Below are 19,461 nucleotides of genomic sequence, written 5' to 3'. Positions count from 1 at the left end.
TAAGGCAGAGATCAGTCTGTCTATCTATCTATTGCTGCTTGTCTTGCACTAGGCCAAAAGAATTGATGTCAGTCTGAAATGTCAAGGTAAATATTGCCTTTAATGAATGGCCTGTGTGTGGGAGGAGAAAGGAGAAATAAAATCATGCTTTCTGACCTTTGGAGTAAAATAAATACCAGTTCTTCTCTTTGACAGTAAATTGTTTTTTCCTTGTCTAAATCTTGATGCCCTGTTTCACCACAGCCATCAGAAAAAGAGGTCATGGTTTGATCACAGTGTGTACCTGCACATGTTTGTGAGAGCTGGACTATGTGTGAATGTGTTTATGCTCCACTAGCTCACCCCAATCCATAGACTAAGGAGGTCCCTAGAGGGAGCATGGCATTTTGGGCCAGAAACTGAGGATAGACATGGGAACATTGTATTTTTGGGTACAGGTGGGTCGGGGTTAAGGTTAGACACTTTGCTGATGAACAGGGCTGGTACTGGCCTTTTGGTATGAACTGGGTACTGTTCACTTGAGGATATGAAATGATATAATACAGTTTATATTGTTATTATAGAAATGACCATCCCTCATGATACAGATTGGCTATAGCAAGCCCTTAATCTGATCTGAGTATAATGAGACATCATATGGTACCAAGTATGATGCCATACTTTTATATTAATGTCTTATTTTGTAAATAGGACTTCCACACTCTGCCAGGACCACCAATCAGGTCAAAACATTTCAATATTTTTGAAAATGTCTGATATTAAAATGTAATGTGCCAAGTATTTAATGAGTTCAACTCAAAAATATTTTTGAGTTTCCAAGTGCATCTCACATCAGAATTTACTCAGGTCATCAGTTTAAACATATATATACAAAAAGAGAAGCCAACAACCTCCCAGCCTCACCTCCCCAAGCGCAGTCATCAATAGCTTGACTTGAAAATAGCCATATTTAAAGATACTGAATACTTTCATTGGTAAGTTGTTTCTTCATTCATATGATGAAATCAAATGAAGTTGTCTGGTATAAAAAGTAATACAATGTAAAGACTATGCTGGCTGTTTGAATGAAAACTTTCAAGTAATTAATAATTGAAACCTGGTCAACACAGACTGCGATGTCGCCAAAGAAGTGAAACCATGATGAGTGTTGAATGTGTGAGTAGGTGGCGGGTAGCTGTACAGTGCTGGGGGCACTCAGCTCTCATGTTGATACTGATGATTAAATGGTGTGCAGCAGCTGGTGCCTATATTAAAGCATCTAATCACCCCTGAATGATGGTGGCGGCACACTCTGTCTCCTCATTCAAACCTCATTTAAATCAAAGCAACAAGCATAAACATGGATGATACAGTATGCATTGATGGCCCCGGACCACTGCACTCCAGAAATGTGCCAGACACACAACAGAAACAAGTCAGAGTCTGAATATTTAATCAGCACTGCAACACATGCTGACATGACTGCAGAGTGCTGAATAAATGGACTGCTAATTAAACAGCTCGTTAAATCAAACATATAAACATGATATATGTGTATGAGCTTGCATAATGCATAGGCATACCACTGTGGATTATAAAGGTGCAGTCAGTACCATTTTGAGTTAAATAAATCATTGCTACATTCATTTGAAACACAACTGTAATAAAAGAAAATAAGAACATGAGAAAATGCTCTACCCGGTGTCACGTAGCCAGACTCAAAATCTGGTCTAAAATGGTCTTCTGCCAAAGACTGTGCCCTTTAATAGGCCTTTTGATTGTCTTTCAAAACAGCCACGTTCTGACCGTTAGTTTGTTAATTCTGAAAGTTTTATATGAACTACTTTGATCAAAAAGACCCAGGAACTAAGAAACCTTTGAAACTCAACTCGAAACAAATTCATCTGGAATGAGAATCAGAGTCCCTTTATCTCGCCAAGCATGTCACACATGAGTAATCTGTCTTGGTGTGTACACACCTGCACAACATGTTATACTAAATAGACAGACAAGTACACAGACTATTAAAACATTAAATTAGGGAAAGGATAAAATTAAGAGTACAATACGTAAAGATTTACAGTATGTCACAGATTTAAATGCATATTGTACAGTTGTGCAAAGATGCATTTATACATGAAAGTTGAGCCACAGCGAGAGAACTCAACAATGTAAAGAGTATCTGCTGCTATTAGCGAGTAGATTACAACTCTGCAGCTCAGTGTCTTTCAGCACAACATTCTTGGTCTTACGACCTACAGTGTTACAGTTTCTGTTCATTGTCACTGCTCTCATCAACCTCAACAGCATTTGCCATTTTACGTTGGATTACAAGTCAGTTTGTTTCTTAGCATGAAGCAGTTGCCAGGCAACCAGTGGACACTCCAGGAAGTTCCTGCTCCCAGCCAAGAAATAGCCCAGCACATAACCCCGTAAAACACTTTTGTTTTACTATTGATAAAAAGGAGATAATTGAAGTGTGCCAGGCTAGCAGTTTCCTGTTTTCAGTCTTTGTGCTAAGCTAAGCTAACTGGCTGCTGGCTGTAGCATCATATTTAATGGCCCACACTGAACTCTCTGCTATTATAAGTGTATTTCCCAAAATACTGATCTACTCCTTTCAAGGAGATGTACAGAATTAGAGTTTGGACAATGTATTGAAATGTGATATATCAATACAAAAATATCATGCAAGTAGCACTTGGTCTCGCGGTATGTATTGTATGTTTTTTTTTTGCCATTATAATGACAGAATAGAAGTCAATAGCCATCTATTGTCAATGGTATATTTTTTATGTTATTATGTTTTTATTGTTTTACAAAACTGAGATAGATTTCTAGTGTATTCGTACCAAATCCCTAAAGAGAACTGACGCAAGATGTTATGAAAAGCTTGAAAGTTGCTGACTGCATTTTGCTAACAACAGACAGATGGATGGTTGTTTTTGTTTTTTCAGATTATCTGTAACAATAGTAAATCATAACAAATAATAAATTATGAAAGACTTGTCAAAAAGTTTTAACATCAGCACCATTAAAGAATTTGACATCTCCTGTTCTAACAAACAGTGCTGTTTAGTGCAGATGTTTTGAGGAAGTGTCACAACCTCTTGTTTAGTTCCAACACAGCAGAGAGATGCTGTTAGTCAAGCACAAATAAAGCTACAACCAAAAATGTGTTGAGGTAATGTGTGTGTTTGATGAGATAGCACGTTTAAATATACCAGCTAAGACATGTTATAATAAATAACCACCACTGATTTTAGGCCAATAAATATGTTCACTTTGGTCTCACGTTTTAATAATAATTACATTAAAGAACCTGTATTAACCAATGTAATACTTTCTAACTGACACATACTGTGTTGTCAGAGAAACTGCTGCATGGCTCCACTTAACTCATATGCCCAATGTAATCAACTTCTGCATATCATACAACAGCACAATAGGCCCACAGAAGAGTGAGGCGGCCATATGACAATCACTTTTTTTCTTCTGCTGGAGAAAGCTAGCAAAAGCTGCTTTGTTGACAGACTCCCTTGCTGAATCTGGGTTGGCAACAAAGGATGTCTTTCATCCTCAGTGGCTGCGTTGCTATCTGCAGGAGGCTGCAACCTTCCCTTATCAAGCTCCAGATGAAGCACTTTGTCATTCAACAGTTTACCACTACCAAAGCCTGAGGATTCAAGGCTTCTTCCCAAATAGAGAGTTATTTGAGATGCAGCACATCACATTTATAGCAACACAATCCCAGTCAAACTGAACTGTTTTTAGATTCTCCCCCTGTCACTGAAATGAGGAAAAAGGGTGGTGTATTTCTTTAATTATTTAGCTCAAGTGCTAAATTTAGACATTTAACATTTCTTAGCGTGTGCAGTTTTTCAGTTTCTTGACCTTTTTGAGCCAAGAAACTTCTGAACCTTTGCTTGGTTGTGGATTTGAAAGTTAGATTCCCAACAAAATTATAATATTATATGTATATATATTATTCAAAATACAGCTGCCATTTCTTACAGGACTAAGCCCCCCCCCAAAAAAAACACATTTTTTCAGTCATCAGTACAGAGTTTGCCTAAAGAATAGTATAGTGTATAGCAGTGGCAGGCCAAGCATCTCACACCCTAGGCCTTCAATGGTTCTCCCTGAATTAACCCTCCTCTTTATACCGTCATTATGATGTCACAGCATAGAAACCATCAACAATATACAGAAACACAGTATAACAGAACTCTGCATCACAGACAGGCATGTAGCCAGAATAAATGTCATCACTAAAGCAATGCTATAAAAACCCAATTACCACAATTCAATAGGTCTCCAAACACTGCAGCCACAGCTGAGCCGCACACATCATCTCCAGCAGAAGACGTAAACAATAACATATAGATGAAATGCATTTTACTCATTGAAACTGCTGATTATTTGTAGATAAATCAAACTGCTTCTGTCGAGTGGACACTCTCAGCTCTAAAGTGAATTAAAACTACGACTGGGCAGACTCGACTTTCAGCGTTAGCCTCCATGGTGATAGGAAAGGACTTATAGTGGGAAGTGAGACACACAGATAACCTCTACAACAGAGTTACTGAACTCTTCCTCCTCCTTCAGCCATCGTGGGTTAAAAAAACAGCTATTAAATCTATACTAACATGTTTTAGCTTGTGCTAGTAGCTACAGATGCAGGTTGCTAGCTCTGACTATACAGTCAATTGACATGGAAATACTTACATCATGGTAGGCCTGCTAGATGGCCCCTGGTCTCGCCAACTTGAAATCTGATTGTTTAAAGGATTCAGGAGGCAACAGTTTCATCACCATTTATTTTAAATGACAGGGACCTGCACTGTTAATTCTGAAGCCTCAAGGCAGATTTCTTTTAACTTGGCAACACGGTGCTGAAATCTGATTGGATAAAAGCTCTGACATAAACAGACTGTACAGCAACCAAGAGGAAAGCTGTGAAGCTATAAAGAGAATAGACTATTCGGAACAATTTAATACATATAGTATTAATGGAAAAAAATGATACATAAAGGTAACTTAGTGACTGTGACAGTGTTTAGGCCAGCAGAGAAGGCCTTGCTGGCCCTGACAGCCCACCACTGGTGTATAGTATAGCGTAGTGTGTGTATATATAGTCATAATGAGTTTGAATTATGCTATGTTATATACTCATTTATTAAGTCTTCTATTCACTCACTGTCTCCCTATGAGTCCACTTGTAGACCACTGCTTGGTTTGTGTGGTAAGATCCACCAAATGTTGATGAGGGTCACTGACAGTTTGTCTTGGGGAAGAATACATGTAAACAAACTTTACAGTATTGATGCATCAGTGTGTCCAAGGTCTTTGAAGGCTCATTGTACCATCCTTTTGGAGACTCATAGCCATCTGCTGGCCAAGCTAAGCCCTAATCCTGTCTGTCAGTGTGTCATCATTTACAGCAGTGACAACCAGCCAGAAAACACACAGCAGCTCTTTACATTCGTCTCATCCAGAGCAGCTCTTGCCATTTTATTGGCATCAGTGCCTCCAGAGCCAAGTATTCTCCTTTGCTTAACTATTTAAAGCTGCAAGACTATGTGAAGTTAAGAATCAAGCCAAGGTCAATCCAGCTTTAGAAGTCACGCTTCTACAGCACCACGCGCTTTGAGACTTTGGCACTTTGTGCAGGTTCTCTACACTAAAATGTAAGAGCTAATCTGAGGGCCTGGAGCAGTGTGCTTAGTGATGAATAGGGATTATAGTGCTTCTTTAAATTCTGCAGCAGCCCTGTCTGTTTCATGTGCGTGTGTTGTATCATCCTGCTGATTTGCATTCTGATGCTCGTCAGCAGCACAAAGCTGCAGTTTATCCCTTACGGCAAGCAAACAGCAGACTGATGAGCTGTTTGACCACCGCTATGAAGAACTAATTGTCTGAAGGCTCATCCCCTTCTGCTGAACAGTTCTATAAGTTAGTCCTAAATTAATTGCAACGCTGAGCTAGTGAGACCAAATGTTTTCCAATAAGAGGTTTTATTTCAGATTCACTGTGTGTGTGTGATTTTATTCTCCTCATCTATTGATCCGGAGGAACAGTAGGGTCTCTCTTTCTTCTGGAGAGAGGCCATAGGCATCAGGTTCCTACATCCTAATACAGACAGTGGGTGGGAAGCATAGTGCACAGATGTGCTGTTTGAGTTCAAGGGGAATTTAGGCCAGGCACGGGTGTGAATATCACTGAACATTTGTCCACATACACATGTGCACATAAACACACACACACAGGCACAGAAACCCATATAAACAGCTGGAGCACTAAGAACAGCAGCTGTGCGCTTCATCCTCTCTAGGTCATTCAGTTCTCTGTCATGGCCAGCGTTAAGTGGATATGGTGCTTCTGCGGCATTATTCGCTTCTGTCCTTGTCAATCGATTGGCGCTTTTCTTCGAGAGGTAGGTGTCAGTTTGTTGTCTCTGGGCTTTCAAACGAACAAGGAGGAGTCAAGGTCATCAACAGGCCGAAACACACTCCTGTGTGTTCTCTGTAGCTTCTGTTAAACACTACAAAGAATCTGGCAAAATGGGTGGTCAGTGGCCATGCAGGGTGTACAGCCAATTATACCATGCAGGCAGCGTGAGGTATGATTCAGCTCTGAGTGTGAAAACATTGGGCTCATTTTAATAGCCACCTGAGGCAGATCCTGCCTCTCTGCTCTCACTATGGACTTTTCCAGTTCACATTTAACTCCTGCAATGATATCCAACTTCTCTGGGAGTTTCGGCCTCTGACCTTGTTGTCTAAACACAAATTAATAATTAACATTATTTTTATCATTGATATCTAGTATTGAGTTGGTTCTGAATTCACAGTAAGAGGAGTGGTATCTGTGAGGTGATAGTGCTGAATACATGGAGTCCTCTACACATACAAATACTGTGCAGTGCCACTCTAGCTAAGACAAGATGTTTTGCTCTTGTATTTATTTGGTCTCTGTTTACATCTCGCTTCCCAGATACGGCTGCATTTTGATATCAGGTTATGTAAAAACATTTGTGCTTGTTCCACAATCTCACCAAATTGCCAGAGCTAAACCGGAAGTCACATGAATGTTACCAAACTCCATGTAAGCTTACTCCAGTGAATAAGCCTAATATTATTTATTATTACTATTTTCTCAAGTTTAATAAACTTAGTTTTATATTTTCAGAACATATGAAGTGATTTTGAATTTGTGATACAACCCAGGTTAACTCCCTTTTTTTTTTTTGCAGTGAAGTTATAGTCACTATAAGAACATGGCACTTCATTTTGAATATTATTTTTAAAAAGATGGTTGAAACAACTTCACTCTTAAGTGTAGTCAATTTAAAATCTTGAGTTTATGCTGCCAATTATTATGTATATGTTAATCAATAATAAGAAATAATATAGAGGAAAAAACAATTCGCCTTTCTTAATGTCCTTACTTGGTTCAACATAATTTCATCTGAAGTTAGAACCTAATGCAAACGGGTGCAATAGTTTTCTTTGTTGAGCCAAAACATTTGTTTTCAGAGTGTATGTGGATAACTGAGTTCTACAGATTAGAATGTTGACAGTTTAACTCAGGTCTGGATTTTTTTGCTCTGTGAAGCTGTTTTAAAATTCATGAGGAACTGTTGTCAGAGCAACAAGACCTTAAGCCCATACCTGCAAAAATTAGCTACATCATGGCCAAGACATTTTCAGGTGAACCACCACACATGGACGAATCTTCAGATACAAATGTCACACTTGTTTATTATAAAATAATGTGGATATAATCAGGATTTTAGATGAGAAAATGCAGGTTATTGAGAAATAATTACAGTGTAAATCAAGCGGTCTGAAAATGAGAAATGAAATTACCTGATATAAAGAAAACGTATATATTTAAGTGAAAAGATTAGTTGATTCCACTAAATGAATAATGTTTTATGCTGTATGATCTGCTGGTGTAATTATCACAACAGAGTTACCTAAACTTAAAAATGATTCATTATTCAGCAGAAAGACAAACTCAGCTATAACTGACTGTTAAAATATCAACTATAATGTGATCTTAAGCTTGTATCAGTAAAATAAAATCACAAACTGGAGTACAGAGTGCCCCATATTATTTGTCTACATGACTTCATTAAATGGAACAAATGATCCAGATTGTCCTGTAATTCAGTCTGACATGTTTGGTGTTTTAAGAATGTTTCAAATCTCCACTTGTAAAAACAAAGAATGGTTGTGGTTGGACCTCTGGCTGTGTAGCATGTGTTCAGACCCACAGGTGGATTTGACAGACTACAGTAATAATAATGGTATATCCAGGTCAGCAGAATTCATCAGTTATTTGAGGTCATGGATGTGGATCAGGAGTTAGCTTCCGTGATCATGTGACTTAGCTGAATGAATCCTATGATCAGGCTGGTGTAGGTCTGATTGCAGCTGAAAGAAAGAAGCCACTGGCCACCACACAGGCCCTGTGATTCCATAGAAACCATGGTTTCCTTCCTTCAGGCTAAAATCTCAAGTGGAACAAGAAAATTGTGATGAAGTCCGGATGTTAAAAAATTCTTTAATCCATACACAGTGTAAAGATGATAATTCACCATTTACAGTACAGGTGCTGTGTGCTTGGCCATTTCTTGCCTGGCCCAGCATTAGTGAAGTCCAACACTGATGTTGGGTGATAAGACCTGGATCACAGTCAGAGTTCCAGTTCATCCCAAAGCTGTTGGATGTGATCATGGCTCTGTTGTGTCACGCTGAAACAGGAGAGGGTCAAACCCAAAGTGTTGCATAAACATATTGTATATATGCTACAGCATCTTCTTTAATTCTAGGGGACCAATATATGAGATTTTGGACAAATGCATTCTTGACAGGCACACATTTTTAGTTCAGTTTTATTCTGCAGATGAGCTAAAAGGTGTATTGCAGACCCTGGTCTGCCTCTGTATGTACCATAACCTCTCTGTCTAGTTTGTTGTTATTCTCTGCTCATCACACATCCAGGCATGGTGAGTATTGTCTCTCAGCCCTGTCTCACCTCTTATCCCCCGATGGATCCTCCAGTCAGCCCAGTGGCCTGTATACAGTATGTGTGTGTGGTTGCATTTTATCTGCTTCTAGACCAGAGTTGGCAGAGCGTTATGTGTGTAACACTGAATAATGAATGACCTACAGCCCCCCCCACTACTACTACTACATGGTACACTACTCTGTACCATGCATACACACATCTAAACTGTGTGTGTGTGTGTGTGTGTGTGTGTGTGTGTGTGTGTGTGCTGTTGACAGGGTTAAATCCTGTTAAAATGCAAATAATCTTCTCTGCAGTTTTTATGGTTTTAACTGATTGCTGTCTGCTGTGGCTTGGAAATCAGCTCTGGTTTAGATCCAATCAGAGCCATTTTATTGTGGATTTCACACCTTCCTGCCTCAACAGAACACAATAGGCATAGTGCGGTTCCTGTAGCAACAAGCCCGTCAGTCAAGGTCATCCGTGGCAGAAAGAAAGAGGGAGCAAGGAGAAACAGGGGTGAGAGTGAATCTGAGTGAGAATGTGAACAAAGGAAAAGTCTCCTCTATCTGATGATTTGTATTTTGTAGTGTGACAGAGCGTGACATCATTTTGGAGGCAGCTTTCTCTCCTGTGAAACACTGACAATGTTGATGAATAAAGGGAACGTGTAGTGGAGGTTGTACTTAAATTACATTCATACATGCATACGGTTGTGATAAACTACTCCTGCAGTCTTATAACCAGTTATATCTGAAATGCTTATCACTGACTTCCCCCTTTTTCTGTCCTCATCACCGGTGTTAAGCTCTCTGTGCTGTGGTCCTTTTGAAATATTTATTCATACATTCATCTGTCTTCACCTAGTGGTTGATAGCAGATATGACAGTGTCAGAAAAAGCTCAAGCAAGATAATCTTCTTGTCTTCTCTTAAAGACTCCAAAGTTAAACATACATGTTCTCCTCTCCTCTTTTGTCCTACATTCCTCTCTTCTTCCTCACTTTCTGCAAATTTCAGGAGAGATGTGGTAGTGAGGCAGGAGAGGCAATGAGCTGGCAATAAGTGGAATCACTGTTGTGGTATAGCAAGAGATATATATACATATATTTTAGATTAAAAAGTCAGTGAGTACAACTTTTACCTAGACAAGCCTGATAAATCAATCAAATCATGGCAGGGTCATGTCATGCTCATCACTACATTATTCTGTTTGTTTTGTTTTTTTTTCAACAGAAATACTGTTTTCATTCAGTAATCTTTTTTTCTCAACAGTAAATGGAAAACAGTAGAAATGACTGGAAACCACAGGCTACAGATTGGTCTGAACAAATGCTGTTGTTGGCAAGTTGGAATTAGTGCTGCGGGGGTGTAGAGCAGTGTGCTGAATTTATCAAGACAACAGGTAATCATTGAGTTTGCATTAACAGCAAAGGACATCAACAGTGCATCAAATTAAGGAAATAGCTAATCATAAGTAAGGTCTGCCTACAAGCTAGTTTTAAATAAAAGTTTCTCTCTGCAGCTGAGGTCACTGAAAACTAATGGTAACATTAGCAAGAGTGAATTTGTAAATGTTGTGCAGCATATTAAACACACAAAACTGTAAACCCACTGTTTATCTCTTTAAAGGCATTAGGAAATTTCAGTTTATAACACAAGACACAACAACATGCATACAAAAACAACGACTGGATGATAATTAATAATCAATATTCTAAACAGATTATGTATGACTGGATAAATTGAATTTCAGCAGCCTGATTGAATTATATAGTCATTATTTATGCACTTGTGCCATATGTCAGTAACTGAATACATCTTTTTTAAATAGAGAACACGCCCTTTTGTTATTTAGACTTTTATTTAAACTTTTATCCATACAATAGGTTGTTGATATGGCAGAGAATTAGAGCAGAAAACCCCATATTCAAAACAGAGGCAGATTATAAAAGCAATCACACTGAGTATATAGAAGAGATTTTCTGTTTATAAGTATATGTACATGTTTCACAGCAGCATGAATGAAATAAGCAGCACTGTCAGAAATGCTGTGAAATTTATTCAGTGCATTTAATGTGAATGTGAGGTGAATTGACTGTAAGCAGCATAAATTTCATAAGTAGATTATGATCAGTGACTTCTATTTTCTATTATCTGTGTTTTAAAGACAGAGGGGAAAACCCAGGGAGCTGTTCATTATGTGAATTATTATTGAATTATGAATTGGAATGATTCCTACAAAAACAAATTCTACCAGCCTTTTAACTCATTCATTTTCATGAATGCACTGCTTTTTTTCTGGTTAGGCATCTGCTGTCCTCTAAACAGAGCAGGTTAGCCATGAAGCATAGGTTACCATGGTGACAGCTCATGGGTGTTATGGGGCAGGTCCCAGGTCAGAAGTTCAGTGCTTCCACTGTCACTACTTACAGTACATACAATAGTTGGCCCAAAAAGCTTGGATATTGCATCCCTCTAATATGTGATGTTACATGTTATGATGTTATAAAGGCTACTAACAAAAACTGATCGTGTCACACACTGTATATGGACAGTTCTCTCTATATATATACATTAAGATACATATACATAGATATATATAAATCTGGAGTTAGACACCCTATTCTGGTTTGGAAATGTAACTTCTACAGAAAAAGGTACCAAATTCTACTATGGTTGATTTTCAAAATGTCTGTGGAGAGAGTGGCTGACTGAAAGTGCTCAGTACTTCTTCAGAAGTGAAACCACTATAATATTTAATGACATTTAAACAAGTTTAAACAAAACAACAACAAAATGTATTAGATATAAGATGACAGAGAAAAAATATGTCTCTGGACGTGCACATCACTAGAACCAATGGAGGGGTTTGTTAGTTATTGATTTTTAGGGGTGTTGAAATTGATCGTTTCTAAGATGCATCGCGATGCGGACGTGGACGATTCTGCATCGATGCACTGACAGAGCATAATCGATTATAGCATCCTCGCATTGCCCTTGATTTTCGGTCGCGATCGGACAATAAAGTTGTCAAGTTCAAAATAGCGTTCTAGTTGCAACGTTGCATTGAACTGTGGGAGAACAGTGCTAGCGCATTATGGCGGGTGCCGGTGAAACTCACGGAGAGCCAGTAATAAAAAAATGCACCAAGTATTCTAAAAGCGGACATCTGGGCGCATTTCGGATTTTACGAAATTACCGGGAAGCACGAACTGGACAAGACGCACGCTGTGTGTAAAATCTGTCACACAAAAATCAAGTACTTTGGAAATACGACTAACTTGAGGAATCACGTTAGCCGTTTTCACTCCGAGAAGCTAACGCCTACCACCGCAAAGGAAACACTGGATCCAGCTCAGCCAAGAATAGATGAAAAACTGTCAATTTTGCCGCCGAACGCTGAGAAAGCTAAAAGAATAACCCAGTCTGTGGCGGCTTTCATTGCTGCGGATCTTCGGCCTTATTCGATCGTGGAAAACCCCGGGTTTCGCCACCTGTTGAAGACGCTGGAGCCGCGGTATAAGCTTCCATCACGTAGCCACTTTACAGAGAAGGTCATACCTGCATTCTACAATCAAACTAAAGTCCAGGTAATGGCGTCAATTAGCCAAGATAATCGAGTAGCTTTAACATGTGATTCCTGGACTTCTGTTGCGACTCAGTCCTATTTAACAGTAACGGTGCATTACATTAACGAAGACTGGCAGATTTTGTCGCATGTGCTGCAAACGAGAGCGGTGTATGAGTCTCACACAGGTGCAGATTTATGTGTGGTTTAGTGATGATGACCATTTTCACACAAATAATATAGGTAACCAGGCTAGGCCATGGCTATTTATTTTGGTTTACAACTTAATTTGATGTTTGTACATTAACATTTAAAGTAGAGGACAGTTACTAGAAGCTGCAGCTAGACTGCAGAAGTACTTTTATTTAGGTTTACATTTTATTTAGACATTGCTGTTATTGAAGCACTTTCTAATTAATAAAGAAGAGAGTTCATATTTATCTGACTGCGTGTATTAATTGATTAAAGAATTTAAGCATCAGCATCGTGATGCATTGTGATGCATTGTGATGCATCGTCGAATCGAATCGAATCGTTAACATGATAATCGTAATGGAATCGAATCGTGAGACCAGTAAAGATGCACAGCCCTATTGATTTGCCTTGTAAAGTACTTATTATTGTTATTGTAAAGTTTAGGTGCATACTATAGTTTCTGGAATATTGTGCAGTGACCTTCCATTTTGGCAATGATCCTAAGTTATCTCGGAACATTTATGATTCTATTTTTCTCTATTATAAGCTATAGTATATTTGCTGTAAATCAAGGTGTGCAGTTATATTGAATTTCTCTTGCAAGTCATGACCAAACTGCTAAAGAGGTAGTGCAAGGTAGTTATTGTTCTCTATTTGGAAAAACACATTTTGCTGATGGAGAACATGGCATTATTCCAAAGCGAGGTTTTGGATGATGATGAGGGTTTATGAAGATATCTGGCTGGGAATAGGAATAGTGAATTCTACCTAGGAACCCAGGTTTTCACATTATCCATTGCAGCTTATCTTCACTTAGCTTAGCACAGCTCATATTCACATACATTCATGCCATGGTTGCATCACTGTAGCCTCAGCTGCTAGCCACTGCTGCTGCTGCAGACACTGTTTGCTTCCTTAAACTCCTCTGGGCTGTACCATTTTAGCTGAGCAGGGGTCCTCTAGGGTTTCAAGATGTCCTAGCAGGCAGACGTTTTCTCTCCCATCTGCTGCATCGCACCCATTCCTAACCCCCCCTTACCCCCCCTTTGTCCCTCATGAGCCACAAGCTCACAGTCTCTCAGGGCTGTTGGCCAGAAACAACACTGCCTCCTAATACCCTCCGCTGCCTCAGATTTCACTCCCCCTTCTGCTTATAGTACAATCTCATCATTTCCAGCTTGCAAAGGGAGCGGAAGAGAGGGAAGAGAGAGAGTGAGAGAGAGAGACAGAGAGAGAGAGAGGGAGGGAGATGTTTTGAGCGGGGTTGCAGGAAGAGAGGTTGGCCTGAATGCGTTCTGTCTGCTCTTCAGAGACATCCAGGTGAGCTGTTTCCTCCTGGAAGGTAAGATGAAGACTGAGATTGGTGCTTATTTTGTCCTGCATCCCTTGTCATTACCCCCCCCACACACACACACACATACACACTCACACACCCTGTCTTCTCTTGCTTCGGATGCATTGCTTCTGTTAGCGTGAGTGTGTGTGTTGTTGAGCATGAATAGTATTCCCCAGACATACCACACACACGCAATACTGTAGGAGACGATGTGCAGATGTACAGACATGTCGGCATATGTGCATTTATAGGGCAGATATGGATTGTAGTTATGTGTGTGCATTGTGTGTGTGTACAAGTGTGTGTGTTGTGGCTTTTGTTTTGGAGGGGTTGGGGTGTGATGATGAGTTCTCATGCTAGCATGACAGCTTGAAAGTGGATGGCCCACCTGAGTCTCAGTGCATCTCAATGGGGAGGATGTGACGAGGGACTCTGGGGATAGGAAGGAAGTAGCGGGAAAAGGGTGAAGGCTGTGTGTGTGTGTGTGTGTGTGTGTGTGTGTGTGTGTGTGTTTAGTCCTATCTGCTGTTTTTGCAACAAAGTCTTAATGTTGCCTCCTGCCTGAAACAACGTCAGCAGTGTCAGCCCCCCTCCACCACCACCACTACCACCATCTCCTCTGTGCTATTAGGTAGCATTTCCGTTGTGGTGGTGAAATGGGTGCTGATGTTTACTGGTCTAATGGATGGGATGCCCTGCTGCAGCATTTTTCTGCTCACTCTACAATATGTCGTTCTACTTCAGGCAATTTTGCAACACGCTTGCCTTTTCTGTCCCAGAGGGATGGAATGTGGGCACTGTAGGGAGGACGAGGGAGAGAGACAGGGACAGGCCATTTACCATCTGTGGCAGCATTCCGTGGACGCATAGCTAGGCTTTCTGCAGGGGCATATGCAGCTCCTTGGGAAGACAGCAGGCCAGGCTGTTTTGGAAAAAGAGAGAAAAAGAATAAGGAAGAAGGGCTGAAACAGGAGGAGTGGAGTATCAGGGTGTCCTGTGTTTGAGAGCGGATAAGTGCTGTCAGGATACAGAGCCAAGTCTAGAGTAGTGTCCTCTTAGTGGGGGGAGCCACAAAGACTGTTTTTGCCGGAGCTTCGAATCCAAACATTGCTTCAAAAAAATGCAAGAAACGGAAGTGGACAGAAATGGAAGCAACATTATCATCCTCTGTGTTTAGACTGCTTATTTTACTTTTATTTGGCCCCACAGGCATATTATCATGTTTTGAGGTGGCAACTATTGTGGCTCAGTAAGCATTTGATTGGGACAGATGTCATTTCAAGTTGGCTGAACAGTGGATGAGTTACAGTTCTTAGCATCAAGGGCTCAGTATGCTTCAAAGGAACAAGCTTGTGCAAAGTGTCGTTTGACCATGTCTAAAGGCAACCATGTTTATACCTGTTGGTTACTTTATGCCATTGAAGAGGGGCTTTCAAGTGCTGTTTTACATATATAGTTCATGCAGGTCAGGAGGTGTTTTGAAGGTAAACAGTTCACATTGATTAACAACCTTTTTGACTTGTGGCACTTAAAAATGACATTTAATGCATTCTTACTCTAAAAACCTTTCCTGGAGCCCAGAAACCATTTCAGGAACTGTATACCCTTACCTGCATTTGGACCAAAGGAACAAGGGACTGAAGGGGGTGGTACTTTCTGATGATGCAAGAAGTACTGGGCAGACTTTACAGTAGTGAATTCTGCTGACCGGTTAAGCCCAAACCTTGTGGCTGCTGCAACATGTGTACAGCCTAATTCACAGAGTAAGCAGCACTGGGTTCCCATAGTGTCAGTATTATGACTGGGGCAAAACATTTCTTGCACTGTTTATTGATGTTTAAAACAAAGTAAAAACATGGCTTCTTGTTTGAATAGAGCTCGTTGTAGGTTACTAAGAGCTGTGAGTAGTTCATCCAAGGAGGTTGAGAGCGACTCACCTATACATTACGCATAGTTGACTTTCAAGTTACCAAGTTCAGTCAATTCCAGACTATTACCACATTGTTAAAGCAGTGCTCTTGGATGTAGACTGGCTGTGCAAGGCTGTACACAAACAGGAAATAGTTAAAAGCAAAGGTTATCTTGCTCTGTTTTTGGATCACAACTTTGTTGTATGTGGTGCACACTTAAAGACATGTTTTGTTTATTTTTTGTTGAGGTTACTATCAGTGCCCGTGCATCAAATAGCTCCAGAGCTACTGTGCTGTCTGTGCTGGCTCCTGGTGGGAGAGGTCAGGACAAACAGCATCACTCCAGTGCAAGACCAGCATACAGACCTTAAACAGTAGACACAATGCTTTCATTCAGATGCTATTCCCCAGAGAGAGTGAGTGGCACGTGGTGTGATTTATATCAAGTGGCTACAGAATGAAGGTGTTTGCTTAAGTGGCACTCATGTTAATGAGTCAGCGGTGAATGCCCAATTAGACATGAAAATCACATCTAGTTTAATGCCATATTGTTATGCAGATTTCATATGAACTTGGTGCACTTGTTGTTATGCAAAATCTCAGCATGAGACAAGAGAACAATATTTAAATGTCTGTTTTACAGTGATCACTATACAACACTACATAGTAATGGTTGTCAAAATATAGTTTAATTACAAATGCTCGTGGCTTTGCTGTATGGATGGTCAGTTGGTCTACCACTTCCAGTGAAGACATTCATGCTCCCCACAAGTTGAACTGTAACCACTTTCCACTGCCATCATCAGGTCTAAATTTCAGTTTATCCAATACTTTGGTTTATGACCAAATACCTACAAAGCAGATGACATTACCATTAGTTGAAGCTGTACATTTTGTTAAGTGCTATTGCTAACATGTTAACACACTAAACTAAGATGGTGAACATGGTAAAATTATACCTGCTTAAAACCACCATCTTAGCATGTTGAAGTTAGCATTCAGTTCATTTGTAAGATTGCTGTAGACTGTTTTAATCTGACTGTAAAGGAATCAAAAGGTATGTATATATATATATTTTTGATTAATGTGCATAATGTAGGGGAACTTCCATTTTACACATTTAGACCTGTTTATCAGTCATGTTGAGTATTGTTCAGGCTTTGAAAACAGTTTTTTTTAGTCAAGTCAATTTTATTTATACAGTTCCAATTCACAACAGAAGTTATCCTGAGGCACTGTACATATAGAGCAGGTTTAGACCATACTCTTTATCTTATAAAATTTACAGAGAGAGACCCAACAGATCCACCATGAGCAGCACTAGGCGACAGTGGCAAGGAAAAACTTCCTTTTAAGAGGCAGAAACCTTGAGCAGAACCGGACTCAGGGTCAACCTCAACCGGTTGGGTTTAGACAGAGAGAGGGGTGTGGGGGGATGGGGTAAGAGAAAGCCAACATTCCAAATACACAGACTAAGTCAAAATATAAATAGTAATAATAGGTATATTATGTAATAGAAAAGGTTAAAACACCCTCATCAGGGGCAAAAAGGGAGGGTCAGAAAAATTCTATCACATTGTACTGTCCATTGACAATGTAGGGCCCAGTGTGTTTGACGTTTAACCCATGTTCAGGACTAAAAATCAGGATCTCAGCCTCTGGTTTAGCTTTTTAACATTCTTTTTGTAATCCAGCTCCTGTGAGACCCCAAACCTTATGAAGTTAAAATACTGAATTACTGGACTGCATCTTATACCTGGATCATATATAAATGTGTGTGCATATGAAATACATAGTACAGTTGCATGTGTTGCTAAAAATCTGTTAATTAGCTAGCATTGTTTATAATTGTTGACAATTAACAAAGGAAAGTAAAATAAAATCCAGTTTAACTTGATGTTTCTGTGATGGTCCTGCTGGACCACCAGAGAAATAAATGGACAGCACGGTAAAAGACAAGCAGCAATGCTAAAACTGTGTGAAGTTAAAGTTAAGTTAAATTCTAACTTTGAAAGAAATACATCAAATTACACTTAAGTAATGAGAGCTCATTTTGATGCTTTTCCAGCTTAATGGTGTATCGAGAAGCTGTAATGAAGCCTCAGAGTAGGACTTGTCTTATGGGAGACAGCATGAGAAAATTGCCACCAGCACTTTTGCATTATAACAAAGTGAAAATTATTTTCACTTTATTGCTGAGCTCCAGGCTCCGGTTTCACAGCCTTACATGACAGCAGTGTTGAAGATGAGCGTGGGGAGAGGGTAGGCTGCCAGGGGTGGTAAGGAGAGAAGTTGGTGGGGTGGAGTCTGGTCATGTCACAGCCATTCTCCTGAGTGACTGTGTGCTCTCCTGAAGCCGGAACTGCTGGGAAGCCAGCCAGTTTAGTCATTTATATCCCTGCATTTTCTATTCTCTAACATCTTAATCAAAGGCAATGGCTGGCTATACTAATCAGGAGGTAGAAGGTCTTACAGAGTAAATAATTGGCCAGAACATTTCCTCCCCCTAAGAAGTCTGCTGGACTTCAGAAACCTCCTTCATGAGGTTCTTCTGAACAAAGAGGCTGTTTGGCACTGCTCATAAGTCTATTTGGAACTAGAGGCACAGATAGGCATAGGAACAATTTGGTAGGCATTACAAAATACATAAAATGGTGGATGAAACCTGCTGAGTCATGGTCCGGTTTGTTATCACACAAAAAACAACATCAAACAAAACAACGGCCCATAGTTTCACGCAGTATATTTCAATTTAACAAAACAGAACACAATTTGTAATCTGTAAAATTTGATTTCACCACTGAGGTTCATCAGCCAATCAACAAGCAAAGCATTCTTTTCCTCCAGCTTCTGGACAGAAATATGAGGTGAAACACTTGCTCCATCAGCTAATAAGGGAATGTCCCATATGTCATTACAAAACAACACCTAGCCTAATTGGGGAAATTGTTTGTGGTTATTATGCCCATTGAATTTTTTCTGTCAAAAACCCATTAGGAATGGCTCAGTGCTGAAGCTAGTAGTGTCTAAGTGCCTTCAGCTGCAGTTCCTCTAATGGCCACTGGATGCTGGCTCTAGTAAAACTTTGATTGGATTGAATCAATCCATAATTTCTGCATTTTGCCTTGTTGTACTGACTCAGTACCATTTGTGTGTGTCTTTGGTCATTTTGGAAATTATTATTCTTACAAGAGGCTTAAAATGGACTGTATTTTGGTGTTGAGGAGTCTTTGCTTGATTGATAGGCTTTTCAGCCCATCACAGACGAGATGATGCTCCCTGCTGACCTCACCTTGTCCTTATCCAGGTTCCAGTGATTTAATGTTTTCTTAATGTCAAGTGTGCCAGACTCACTTATCAATGATGCAACATGCTTCAGAAATAGAGATTAATAATATGCTGTCTCCATTTCAAGGATTCACAAGTACACACTTGGGAATGCAGTTCACTTAGA

General features: G+C 39.8%; 1 protein-coding gene across 5 annotated transcripts in view; it reads left to right on the top strand.

Moving 5' to 3' along the window:
- Window positions 1–19,461, top strand: part of cdk14 (cyclin-dependent kinase 14) — a 164,696-nt gene that overhangs the window by 23,498 nt on the left and 121,737 nt on the right. Inside the window, exon 1 of one of the 5 annotated variants that reach the window (XM_018665642.2) lies at window positions 13,929–14,081. The exons of 3 other annotated variants lie outside the window; for them this stretch is intronic. The gene's annotated coding sequence lies outside the window, so the exon portion shown is untranslated. Of the gene's footprint in view, window positions 1–13,928; window positions 14,104–19,461 lie in introns of those variants that run through there. One more of the 5 variants, XM_018665641.2, reaches the window with a different exon arrangement.

Source organism: Lates calcarifer, linkage group LG15 (assembly GCF_001640805.2).
Source record: "Lates calcarifer isolate ASB-BC8 linkage group LG15, TLL_Latcal_v3, whole genome shotgun sequence".
In the NCBI taxonomy this organism is placed as follows: Eukaryota; Metazoa; Chordata; class Actinopteri; family Centropomidae; genus Lates; species Lates calcarifer.
This window is presented reverse-complemented; position numbering and strand designations above follow the sequence as displayed.